This window comes from Trachypithecus francoisi, unplaced genomic scaffold, assembly GCF_009764315.1.
Source record: "Trachypithecus francoisi isolate TF-2019V2 unplaced genomic scaffold, Tfra_2.0 Lachesis_group11, whole genome shotgun sequence".
Taxonomy (NCBI): Eukaryota; Metazoa; Chordata; class Mammalia; order Primates; family Cercopithecidae; genus Trachypithecus; species Trachypithecus francoisi.
This window is the reverse complement of record NW_022681456.1, coordinates 130,051,520-130,065,259: the sequence shown is the minus strand read 5'-3', so window position 1 is coordinate 130,065,259 and position 13,740 is coordinate 130,051,520. Positions and strand designations below refer to the sequence as shown.

At 53.8% G+C, this 13,740-nt stretch overlaps 1 pseudogene; it reads right to left on the bottom strand.

The window, feature by feature from the left end:
* Window positions 1–4,447: 4,447 nt before the first annotated feature.
* On the bottom strand, window positions 4,448–13,362 carry LOC117090930 (annotated as a pseudogene).
* Window positions 13,363–13,740: the final 378 nt, after the last annotated feature.

Genomic DNA, 13,740 nt, shown 5'->3' with positions numbered 1-13,740 from the left:
TGCACACAGACACACACGCACACAGACACATGCACATGGACACACACATATATGGACACACGCACACAGACGCACATGTACACGGACACACGCACACACATGGACACACACAGACACAGATGTACACGGACACACATGTACACGGACACACATGTACATGGGCACACATGCACACACATGGGCACACATGTACATGGACACACACACGCACACGGACACACACGCACACAGACACATGCACATGGACACACACATGCACACGCACGTCTCCCCACCCATCACTAAGAAATGTAGCTTGGATTCAAGTGGTAAACAAGGTCATCAGCCTAGTGTCCACCTAGATTTGCTGGTGCAGTCTCCTGCCCGCGGGACGTCAGGCCTCCAACTTGTATCTTCTGCCTGGAGAGTCTGAGGCACATCAAAGCCAGGGAGCAGAGGGCAGCGGGCTAATTAGAGGCTGGCCAGGCAGGCAGCCGCTGCGAGGCTGTGCGAAGAGGCAGACTGCCAAAGAGCAGATCCCTGGGGACCTGCCGTGTCTATAAATACCCTGAAGGTAACTTGTTAGAGGGTGTGTGTGTGTGTGTGTGTGTGTGTGTGTGTGAGAGAGAGAGAGAGAGAGAGAGAGAATGGGGAGGTAAAGACTGAAGCAGAAGAAACTCAGAGGGCCCTGTGGGGATTTACAGCTGGGGGAGGACTTGGTGGTGAAAGGGGCTGGTCAGTTTCCACAGCTTCACAGCCCAGGAGGAGCGCAGAGAGGCCTCAAGAGGAAATTCAAGCATCAAAGAACAGGGTTTGAGAGGGAAGACCAGAGGAAGTGCTGAGAGGCACCAGCAATGTACTCATTTAACCGACAAGTGAGAGCTAGCTGTGAGCCCAGAGGATGTGCTCCAGGTTCTGACCTGTGATGGGCGGGCCCCAGGACTGTCCCTTCCTACCCTGTTATCCAAGGCATCTCGTTTTTCTTATCTGTAAAATGGGGATGATGCTCCCTGTGTCAGGCATAAATGTACTCAGCTGAAAGTAACAGAAAACCCAGATGACAAACAGGGATTTGTGAAAACAAGAAGTTTGGAGTGGGCAGTTCCAGTAGCATCCCGTCTTGGCTCAGCTGCACCGTGGTGTCTGCAGCGACCCAGGCCCTCCTTTCTGCCTTCCCTCCTCTGCCTGCTGGCTTTCATCCTCATGTGGCTCACCTCACTGTCACAAGATGGCTGCTGCCATTCAACATCACGTCCAGGTTTATAGTAGGGGGCAGGAGAAGGGCCATGCCTCTGACTAATTGGCCAAAAGTAGACAACAGGGTCGCCCTGAGCAGCAAGGGAGGCTGGAAAGATGGAAACAGGATTATCCTAACTTGTCTAACAAAACATGATCTGTTGCCTGGGGCTGGGTGTCATCAGGAAGAACAGAAGGGTATGATGTGGGCAATTAGGTTTGCCTCACTCCTGGGAGTAGTGAACAAAATGAGGCCGGTAAAGCTCTCAGCACAGGGCCTGGCTCTCAAAAACACTCTCCATTACCATGTACATGCGAGTTTTCTTCCTGTGTAAGGACTGATGGGCAAACCTCTACTCCCAAGACACTTTCAGCAGAGCTAGCAAAGGGTGCACCCCCTCTGCTTCAGAGCGGAAGACCAAGGTGTGCACAAAGGGGCAGAGACTGGGCAGGAACTCAGCTGTGGGGCCCGGGGCCCATTTGCTCTGGGAGCCTTTCATGGCCTTTCTGGTTGGGTGCAGTGGAACAAGCCTCCCCCACCTATGGGTCAGAAGACCTGGTTTTTAGTGTGCACCCTGGAACTGATCTCCTGTGCAACCTTGGCCTTTTCCCTCTGAATTCTGTCATCTACATACAAGAGAGTTGGGTGAGAGGATCATCGGAGACAGTGCATGTGAGCTCATGATGTTCTACGCAAATGCGAGACGTTTGAGCTCACGAGGGAGAAGCAAGGCAAGCTTAGGGACCATAGTGAGCTTAGTGACTGCGGGCGGTGGGCAGTGAGCACACATATGAACATGCACACACACGCATGCACGCATGTAATGCACCACACAGTACCAAGCACGTGTGGAGCACACGCGGATGAATGCACATCCCACACACATGAATACACAGGTTAGCTGTCTGCCAAGATGGACCCTGGTAACCCACGGTATAAAAGCCTTGCCAAAGGAGAGGGGGAGACGGGAGATGGAGGATGCGGCTGGGCTGAGGTCAGCCAGCCCCCAGCAAGACGGTCTTGGCTATTCTCATCACATGAGGCCAGAAGGCAGAGTTTCCAGGGTGCTCGCTGGGGTATGTGGACAAGGTGTTGACCATGTTGTTCCTCTTTGGAAACCCCCTCACTGCCCTTTGCAGTGACTCTATCCAGTAGGGTCATGTTGCTAGAAAGTCTGGTCTCCAGGTCCTCTCCATCTGCAGCTTTTCCATCCCTTTCAGGGCAGGCAAGAGGCTGTGACTACACAGTCAGCTGAGGCTGAGAAGGACAAGGGTAAGCAGAGGGGCCCAGTAGCCATGCCGGCCAGAGCCCTGGCTGCCCAGCAGTCAGGAGGGAGGGGGATGGAATCCTGGGGGAGTCGCTATGAAATCAGAAGTCCTCACAGCCTCCCTTTCAGCTCCCTACTTCACTTAGACTTGCACCTCTGCAGCTGTGCCAGGTCAGAGCCCTGAGGAGGTGGGCAGCCAGCACGTGTAGTGTTATACCAGGAGGGTGAGCATGAGAACCTGGCCGGGCAGCCACCACTGCAGTGGAAATCAGTCCCTAAGCCCTGCCATGAGAAACACTGGGGCCCACGCCAGCTCCTCTGAGGTGTTGGAAATGTGCTGAGATGGAACCGTGCACAGCTCAGAGCACTGGGCCAAGCCCAGAGGCCACAGCAGCCTGGAGGAGGCAACTCACACCAGTGAGAGTGGGGAGTGGGGCTTCCTGACAGGAAGCCGAATGCTTCCTCAGAGAACCAGGCCAGCTTCCAGGAAGGATGTCTGGTCCACGTTGGCAGCTTGCTGGGAATTTGCTCTTCTGAGCTCCCCAAGAACTGCATTCCGGAAAGGCCAGAGAGGGCCTTGGTCAAGGGTCTATTGAGGGTCACACCAGGGTTGGCATTACCCAGGGCCAACAAACAAAGACCAGCCAGGAGCCAGGGCTGCTGTCCAGGTTCTCCTTCAGGCAATCCGCGGAGAAGGCGTTGCCTTACAAACTGCGACGATGGGATTAAAACGGATCCCATTGGCGTTAGGAAGAGTTCTTCTACTCCTTCTGATGGGGGAAATGTACAGAAATGGTGCAAATGTTTGGTGGTAGAGAAATGGAATTGGGGTATGACCGTTTCGTGACTGTGACTGGCCTCTGGTGAACTCATGTTCCCTTGGCCCGCCGACCTCAGGGTCAGCCCCATGGCTCGCCATAGTTGGGCTGATGTTCCCGTGCTGAAAGCCCTGGACACACCTCAGAGGATAGAGGAGGACTCCGGACCCTGGTTCCCGCTCTGGGAACAGTCCCTGAGGAAGTGGCAGAGGTGAGTGGGAGCCATCAAATGCTCATGCTCAGTGGGGCTTCTGGAATTGTCGGAGCTCAGCCCTCAACTTTCCAGAAACATAACTGAGACCAGGAGAGAAGGGCCCTCCTCAGTGCCACGCCCCATTCACGAAAGAGCCAGGACCACCGAGCCCAGGCTGCCTGCACTCACCGCACTGCCTGTGCGAGGCTTCGTGCGATGGGCCTCTCTCCGTGTCAGGTACAGCAGGGGCGATACAGAGGCGAGGGGATGGGATCCTTGTGCTCAGAGATACACCAGGGATGCAATCAATGTGAAGATCGTAATAGTCAAGGACAAACGTGAGACGGGCTCTTGGATCGTTCCGGAACACACTGGCAGACACGTCTGAAGAGGTTGACACGACGGGATTAGCATTTGAGTTTGAAAGAAGAATTAGTCCTGGTTAAGCGTCCCACACAGTGGCACCAAGGAGGGTTGTAGTGGCTAAGGGCTTGTTTAGGCCCTGCCATTGACTAACCAAACTTCCAACTCAATTTCCTCCTCGATAGAACGCGGGGCAGTGAGACCTGCCCTGCAGATGTCGGGGGAGGCGATATGGTGTGTGTAACATTCCTCCACACTGCCCAGCAAATGGCGAGATATCTATAAACCCTGTGGTCATCGTGGCTCTCCTTGTCATTGTCATCCTCCTCATGAGCGTGGCCACCGTTCATGGGCGGGGCGCCGGGTCACACCGGGAAGGCTGTCTGCAGCCGTCTCCCTAGGATGGGGCCACTAACACCTGTGCAGCCCTTCCTCTGCCTGAGTCACACCTGTTCTGGACGAAATTAGGTGTGTAGGTGAGGAAGCAGAGGGGCAGTTACTGGTGCCGATGAATACCCAAAGCATTTTGGAGAATCACAGCTACAACTAAAGTTAGTTGGAGGTTTGTCCTCTTAGTCTGAGCCATGTGCTCATTTCAGAGTGTGGGGAAGGAAGGGGAAGGGGGAAGGAGGAAGAGGAAAAGGTCGAGGAGGAAAAAGAGGATAGGAGAAGGAGGAGGAAGAGAGGGAGGAGGACGAAGGGGGGAGGAGGAGGAGGAAGGGGAGGAGGCGGAGAAGGAAGAGGGGGAGAAGGAGGAGGAAGAGAGGAGGAGAAAGGGGAGAAAGAGGGGGAAGAATAGGGGAAAGAGGAAGAGGGGAAGAGGGGGAGAAGGAGGAAGAGGAGGAGGAAGAGGAAGGGGGAGGAGGAAGAGGAGGAGGAGGAAGAGGGGGAAGAAGAGGAGGAGGAAGAGGGGGAAGAAGAGGGGGAGGAGGAAAAGGAGGAGGAAGAGGGGGAGAGGAGGAAAAGATGGAGGAGGAAGAGGAGGAGGAAGAGGGGGAGGAGGAGGAAGGGGAGGGGGAAGAGGAGAGGAGGAGGAAGGGGAGGAGGAAGAGGAGGAGGAAGAGGAGGAGGAGGAGAAAGGGAGGAAGAAGAGGAGGAGGAAGAGGGGGAATAAGAGGGGGAGGAGGAAAAGGAGGAGGAATGGGGAGGAGGAGGAGAGGGGGACGAGGAGGAGGAAGGAGAGCAGGAGGAGGAAGAGGGGGAGGAGGAAGAGGAAGAGGGAGAGAAGGAAGAGGAAGAGGGGGAGGAGGAAGGGGGGAAGAAGAGGGAAAGGAGGACGAGGAGGGGGAAGGCGGGGGGAGGAGAAGGAGGAGGAGGAGAAGACCAGATGGGCATGGGTTTGGTTCCATCTGCTGAGGCTCACTTGTCTGTGCCCACTGGCCTGGGTCCCTCAGGTCTCCATCCTTCTGTTTCACAGCCTCAGTTCCTCTCTTGGTGGGGCCTCCTTAGGTCCCCATGAAGAGACCGCGTTCCATGAATCTTTCCTTCTCTGCCTGTCTGCCTGGCCTTCGGCTTCTCCTTTTCTCTTGCTCCTCAATGCCTCCCCTCCCTTCTCTCCCACAGTGCCTTTGCTACCTACCCACTGTATGCCTGGCCCTGTGCCTGGCCCCAGGGTCCAGAACCCCTTAGCGTGCTGGTGATTTCTTGCCCTGGAGGAGCTCACAGGCTGCTGAGCAGACAGACACAAAAGAGAATACCGAGAGGCCAGGGAGCTCGCTCTGCCTGGATCTCATGCCCTTACGAGTGTGGTTTCTGCCTGGAGTAAACCCCACGTGTCTGAACACCTCCTGCTCCACTGGGCCCTCAGAGTGGAGCATAGACCCTGCCTCGCCCCTGCCTCCGGGAGCTCAGAGTCATCAGAAGAGTGCCCAGCAGGGGTGCGGTGGGTACCACTTAGTACTTCCGGCTGCAAGGAGCAGGAAACCCCCACTTGGGGACTGAAATAATAACAGTGTGACAGCTCACACGAGGCTAGAGGCAGGTGGCTCCAGGGCTGGCGAGTGCAGCAGGTCCGAGATGTCGCCCAGGACGCAATTCCTTCCGTGTTTCCTCTTGCTACCCTCAGCATTTCAGGTTGTCCCCCAGCCAGCTCCCCTCATGGCCATAGGATGGCTGCCACTGCTCCCTTGCTGATTCCCAGGGCTTGTCCCAGACCTTCTGGATCCAAAGCCCTGACGTGCAAAGCCTCAGTCTCCCTGGGTGCCCCCAAGGTCCTGGCCGATGTTTGGGAGCCAGTCCCCCTGACCTTCCTGCGTGGATACAGGAACGTTCAGCCTTGAGCCGGGGGCACGTCAGAGGAGCAGTGAGGGCAGCACGTCCTGGAGTCAGCAGAGACTGCAGACTGGGCTTCCACACAGAACATTTGCCTGTCACCAAATTTGAGGACAAAGGTTTCTTTCTTTTGAAGTCATGGGTTTCCTGGATGGAGCGTCGTCCGACCCCAGCAGTGCAGTACAGGGGAGTGAATGAGCAGGAAGAGGAGTGGCATCTCGTGGGGGCAGGGCCGCGCCAGGGGCCTGTGCGTCTATCCCTGCGGAGCTGGTGGCAGAGTGGAGGATGCTGTGGTGGAGCATTGCGTGGAGTACTGGCGGGTGACACGTGCACATGGCAATGAGGGCGACATGTAAACACGGCATTTAGTGGGGGGAAAGCCAGACAGGATTCATAACACAGAACCACAGAAATTAAAAATAGATAAGCTGGGTGTGGTGGCGGGCACCTGTGGTCCCAGCTACTCAGGAGGCTGAGGCAGGTAGATCGCTTGAACCCAGGAGGTCGAGGCTGCAGTGAGCTATGGCAGAGCCACTGCACTATAGCCTGGGTGACGGTGAGATCCTGTCCTAAAAAAAAAAATAGGTCTACAGAGTTTCATACAACTGAATACTACACAGTGATTAAAAATGGACATAACCAGGATTGAAAGAATCAGATAAAAGACGGTGAAGACGCTGCTTCGTGTCACTCCATTTATGTGAAATTTCAGAAAGAAACCTGTGATGACAGGAATCGGCATAGTGACATCCCAGGTCAGTTTGACTAAGCAGGGTCTATGCAAGACCTTTTGGAGTGTCGGCAATGTTCTCGATTGTCGTCTGGATGTGGGTTAACACATGTACACAGATGGCTGTAAACTTCGCTGAGGTGTGCACTGAGGTCTCTGCGTACTTTTCTGTGTGCATCTGACACCTCTATAGAATTAATATAAAGCCATGCGCACAAAACAATATACATTTTGTAAAAACACAAACAAAAAACACGTTGGACAGAATACAATGGCTGAGGGGTTGTGGCGAATGGGAGTGGGGAACGGACGTAAACGGGAGGAAATGAACTTTTAAAGAATCCTTGTCCAAACCAATGATGAAGGTTTATATAAACTAAGGAGCATGATTACCTCGATTGCTTGTGTGCCTGAGGGTGGGGGCAGGAGAGAAAAGAAAGAGCAACAGCAGCAGAATAGCAGAGGCAAGAAGTTTAGGGCTTCAGAGGCTTGGACCAGATGCACGTGGGGAGTGGCGGGGTCTCTGCGGGCAGCCTGGCACCACAGCTTCCTAGGCCCATTGCCAAGGGCAGGCCGCCCTGGTCTGCTCAATGTCAAGAACATAATCCAAGATAGTGACAGAAGCAAGCAGGACAGAGTTCCTGGCAGTGGTTACCCAGGGCTAGAGCTTCCCAGTCCTGGTGGGGAGCTGGCAGTGAAGTCAGACTGAACGTGCATCATGCGTCTCTCTCCACAGCAGGGGAGATGGTGTGAGCTGGAGCGTGCACAACATTTAGGAGTGAAATTTTTAGTGAGCAGAAATGGAGAGAAGGAGTGTGGGCTGAGGGTCATGTGAGGTGAAGTGAAGAGGTTCTGCCTGCCTCTCCCTGGCTGCAGAGGGAGCATCCACTGGGCACTGCTGCGGGGGCCAAACCACAGGGGACGAGGCTCAGCGATGCTTGAAATGGGATTGGCAGAGGTTTGTTCCGCAGGATAACAGGAGACTGTTGGAAATGGGCTGGGGCGTGTGTGTGCAAATGTGTGTACATGTGTGTCTATGATGTGGATATGTGGAGGTGTATGTGTGTTAATGTATGTGTGCATGTATGTTGTGCAGGCATGTGTGTGAGTGAACGTATGTGGGCATGTGTGAATGTGCATGTCTACTGCATGTATGTTTACGTGTGCATATGTGTATGATGTGTATGTATGTGTGAGGTGTATGTGCGTGTGTATTGCATGTTTGTGTGTGCATATGTATGTATATGCATGTGTGCGTGTGTGAATGTGTGTGTGCGTTTATGGTGTGTGTGATGTGTAGGTATATGTGAGGTATATGTGTGCGTATTGCATGTTTGTGTGTGAATATGTATGTATATGTGTGTGTGAATGTATGTGTGTGCGTGTGTATGGTGTGTGTGATGTGTATGTATATGTGAGGTGTATGTGCGTGTGTATTGTATGTGTGTGCACATGTACGCACATGTATGTGTGCGTGTGTGAATGTGTGCGTGTTTATGGTATGTGTGATGTGTAGGTATAAGTGAGATGTGCGTGTGTATTGCATGTTTGTGTGTGTACATGCATATGTATGTGCATGTGTGAATGTATGTGTGCGTGTTTATGGTGTGTGTGATGTGTATGTATATGTGAGGTGTATGTGCATGAGTATTGCATGTGTGCGTGTGCATGTGTGCGTGTGTATACGTATGTGTGCAGGTGTGTGTACCTGTGTTCTGAAGAGACTGAGAAAGAATAAACAGGAGAGGCTCCCAGCAGGGGTGACTGGTCCTTTAATGAACCCCCCAAACTCTCCTTTCCTTTGCCTCTGGGGCTTGCCGTGCAGCCTCCTTAATTTATGCCTGTAGAATGCGTTCAGAGGCTGGAAGGAGAAGCAGCAGCTTTATAAAGAAACACAGACTTGTAAAGGTTGGCTAATCCCTGAGTCCCTGAGGGACAGGAGAGAGCTGTGCTGTGTTGGAGGAAGGGGCACCTTGAGTGGAGGAGGCAGCTGCGGGGTTCACTGAGGTTTTGGTCCCGGCCCCCATCAGCAAGTTACTTCTCCAGGGGCAGGCCCCGGCTCCTTTCTGGGCTTGTCTCCAGCAGCCAAAGGAAAGGCTTGGATTATGGCCTCACAAGATCCTTTCTCTTGCTCCCATTTTATACAGTGCCTGTTGTGGCCAAGGTCATGGAGCTGCCCCAGCTGAGCACAAAAGGGCACTTGAGAGAGGCAGGCAGGGGCCACGTGGCCGCCTCTCCCATGCAGACAGCCTCGCTGGCTGGAGCCAGCCATGGAGTGACTGTTTGCCGAGGTCCAGCACAGAGCTCTCTAAGAGGCTCGGCAAAGGCCAGCAACGGAGCAGGAGGCTCCCATCCATGGCAAGCCAGACCGGGGCTGCAGGGCCATTCCACATGCTGCAGAGCACCCTGACCTGGGGGACAGAGCGGGTCTGCAGGAGACGTGGAGGCAGAGAAAGTGGTGGCCGCCTTGCACTCATCACTCTGATAGTGACTTCCCCTGAACATACATCTTAACCAGAAGGAAGGACCTGGAAGGAGAAACGGCGCTGGATGCTGAGACAGGAAGAAACTACATCTGGTAGAGACTCTTCACCTGACAGGGGAACCTGCCCTGTGTTTGCCTGGCCTGGCTTTAGTACCCAGGGCGAAGTAGTGACAGAGCCGGCCCACTCGGCCTCCTGACTTCAGGGGAGCTGCTGCCTGCTGTCGGACTCTTTTAGGCTTATCTAAGGGATCCCTGAGGCCGGAAGTCTGGCAGGGCCTACCTGGTGATATGCATGGGGGTCACTCATCTGCGTTTGCCCAGGACAGTCTATGTATGTTTCTGCCTATTGCCTGTGTGATGAGTGACAGTTCACACCCAGAACTATCCTAGTTTGGATGATGAATTGCGTGGTCACCCCACTGATGGACAACTGGATGACACTAAAGAAAGAGGACTTGAATCTCCAGAATCTTTGACTTTTAGAACTTTTTGGACATCTGTTTTCTGCAAAATCCCTCCAAATGTTCTGCAGCCTTCTGCTGAAGTCGTAAACAAGAAATTATTCCTCATCTGCCCACGTTAGAGTGGGGTGTGATGGGGGAAGTGGGTGACCCCGGTATCTGAGTTAGAGGAGGTTCCCTGAGGCCCCAGAGCCAGGGTGGCCCCTACCGGACTAACATTTCCTAAGTGCTCACCCACAGGCACCCACAGCACCACCCAGCTCACAGGCGTGCTGAGTTGAAACTGCATGGAGCCCCTCACGTGTGAGGCATTATGTTTTATTATTGGCATTAGCAACTTCCTTATCTCAGAAAAAGAGGAACAGACTCCTGAGGAGGAGACGGTCACATCCTGCTCTGCGAGTGGCCATGCAGGAGCTAGAGCCCAGGTCCCTGGGCCCCGCCTCCCCTCCACAGGACACTGCCTCTGTGCACCTGGTCACAGTCAGAGCGAGCAGGGCGCCCTGCTGGCAGCCAGGCCTGGGCAATGGGGAGCAGAGGGCAGAATCCCTCACGGGGTCTCTGCCCCCTGGAGGGGCTGGATGGTGCTTTGCCAGCCACATCTCCTGCCAATCTCTGTCTTTTAAGTTCCAGAACACTGAATGGCTTGTATTCTACCCGCTTCCCACCCAATCACACACACACGCACACGTGCGCAAGCACACATATACACAGCACTATTGCTGCTGCTTGCCTTCCTGTCTTGGCTCAGGCCATCTCTTTTGCCTTAAACTCCTGCTGCCCTTTGAGAACCGGCATAGGCATCACCTCTTCCTGGAAGCCTTCCTTGGCCTCTTATTTGCACATAAGTGATGGCCCTCACAATGCCACCTATGGTAAGTCTCTTTCCCACTGGTCTGTGAATCCTCAGGGCCTGGGCTGGGTCTTACTCATCTCTGTCTCTCCAGCATGGCATCTGATGGGTGGAGGCCATTCACACACGGGCTGGGCGCTCCACTGCTGGGCAGAGCCCCTTGTCCTTTCAGGACCCGTTATCTCAAGATTTCCTATATCAAGCCACGGTTTCCCAGCCTCTGTGCATGCTGGGAAACCTCTATCTACACAGGAGGGAATAAAACCTAAGGAACTCGTGACCCTGGAGAAGTGCCATGGGCAGAAGATATAACAACATCAAAAATAATTTTGGACAGACACGATGGGGCCAAAAGTGGTGATAAGAAAGGCGGGGACACACCTGACCCGGGAGGCTGACGGGGGAAGGCCCAACTCTGCCTGGCACATCCCACAGGGCTGCCGTCCAGCGTAGACAACGCCAGCGTGGAGCACGCGCGGCTCCGGCCCAAAGCAACCATTGCAGGGTCCCTCCGATTAACCACAGAAAATCCTTTCCCCTTGACACTCATCTGGGCGGAGACAGGAGGTGGTGGCACTAGAACCCAGAGCTTTCTGAGTGCAGTATTCTCTACACTACGTCACATAGGAGGAGGGACTCCTGACAGCCTAGATCTGGGGACTGCCGCCTTGGTCTTCTGAGCCCCTTCAGTTGTGTAGGTGCCAGGTGTGCCTGACAGGCGGAGGAAGGAGCTGGGGCATTCACAGAACGGTGTGTGCCCACGGCTGGGTGGGCTGCAGCTTCCGTCCTGGGCCAGAACGTCATCTTGGAGACGAGGCCCTGCTTGTCCCCCAGCATCTCTAATGCTGAGAACTCCCACCCGTCCCTCGCGTGTCTGTTTCAGTGTCTGCCGACCTCAGCAGGACGCTTTACCTTGGCTTCTCCCTAGACATTTGGCGCCTTTCATCTTGGCCCTCAGACTTTTAGGGAAATTCTTAGACTTTGGCTTATGACTGTCTGGTCTCCCACCCTTTCTCTTGCCTACTCAGTACATTTTTACCTCCTTCCTGCCGTGCCCTTAGTTAACTTGTCCGAGGCTTGGATTTCTTTCTTCTGCCTCCTTCAGAAGCCTGGGCTGCACAGCTTGGGCTGCTAGCTGGCGCGGGGCCACGCGCCTGTCTGTACTGCCCAGCCGCCGGGAGTGCCAGTCACCCAGTGCTCTGCTCTCCTCCCCCCCAACAGTCTGCACACGCAGTTTTTATTTGTGTACTTTTCTCAAGACTCTAAGCTGTTGGCAGGCATTACTCATGACTCAATTTAGTGAACATCTATCTAGATACCCAAGGTTGAGTTAAATATAGTGAGTATTTGTAACCAACTCCCTCCCTCCTCTAATTGTAAGAGGGAGTGGGGTGCAGAGCATCTGAGATCTGAAAACCAAGTGTTCAGCAAAATGCAGGGCAGGCTCCCCAACTTGAGTGGCCACGCACCTTTCCACCACGAAGCGCTGCCTCAGCCTGCGCGCTGCAAACGACCCATTTAACCTCGAAGATGGCTCCATGTTCCAAAGCCTGCGAGGCAGGCTGATTTCTCGGAGAAGGGAGGAGGCGGCACACGTCTGAATAGAGCAGGCCGTTAGAAAACAGAAGGCTTCTTCATTGCTAATAGGAGTGAGTGGCCAATCTGTCCACATTAATCTGGAGACAGGGTTCCTAAAACTGCACCCAACGCTCTGCCCTCCCCGCCCCACCTGCATCTACACTGACAAATGGAAACCGAGCAAAGCCTGGTGCTCAGAGCACTCGTTTCTAATGTGCCCCTCCCATCCTTGGCACCACATACTCCAGGGAAACAGGCCTTAACACGTGTGGACTGTTGGTTTCTCTTTATACCCCAGAGAACCAAAGAAGGCTGTTACTCGATAGTTGAGATTTCTTGAGGTGGAAACGCACTTTCCTCTCAGATTTTCACCCTTCTCATTCCAGGGGAAGAAGGCAGGTCTTTCTGTCCTTTCTGGGTCTGAAAAGGGCAGGCAGGCTGCTGGTGTTTGCGGGAAGAATGAACTTACCAAATGCAACAGATCTGTGATTTCCAGGGCAGTCCTTCAGCATGCGATATATATATATTTTTGGTTTTGGTTTTGTTTGTTGGCTGGAAGAAGCCAGCACAAGGGGGCTATGTGTGTCAGTGGGGCTGGGTATGCACCAGACAGTTCCAGAAGACACCAACAAAAGTTTCTCTCACTCTGCAATTATCACCATGCCTGGCCTTCTGAAGGGGGAGACTGAGCAGAGTTTCTTTTCAGAAGATCCAGGAAGTACAAATCCTATCAAATAGCACTGCCTTCTCCCACCTTGCAATGAAGGTGGTGCTTTACCCATAACGGCAGGGGCAAGAACAATACCGACGTGGTATGTTACAAGTCATTGTACTGCTGGGTATGTGGACCTCTGACAGAGCTGTGGCACCTCCTTCGTAAGGAAGGCAGAAGTGTTACTGTTTTCATTCCAGTGATAAGGAAACGCAGGGGAGAAGACGGTAAAGCAAGGTGACCACAGATCCCTAAGTGCCAATGCCAGACTGAACACGCAGGTCCTGGTAGATGGCAAACGAAGGCCAGCCCAGCAGCTGCCGGCCTCTCCCAACAACTGGAGCATGGCCCCCCGCACCGCAGCCACGGCACAGAGGAGCTGTTTGATTAAATGCTGCTCCCATTTAATCCTCATGTGGACCGTGTGAGGGTCTCTCATTTTCTAAGTGAGAAAACCACGTCCCAGAGATGCGCTTGTTCAGGAACTGAAGGCGGGTCTGTGTGACTGCACAGCTGGGTGCTCTGTCCCCACAGCAGACAGCTCTGGCTTCCGGAACTTCCGCCAGGTTGAAGCCCACTGCACTGGATAAGGCTGCCTCTATGAACAGAAATCTCAGGGCTCCACCTGAGATTCAATTAGCTGAAAACGGCTGCCTGGGAGCCAGTGGCACCTAAGGAGTGGCGTCCATGATGTTCTCAGAATTTGGGCTGAGGGGAAAGAAGAAAAGCCCATTTATTTATGAAATCTATAACTTTGGGTGCCTTAGATCACCCTTTTTGATCTATTTCTTGG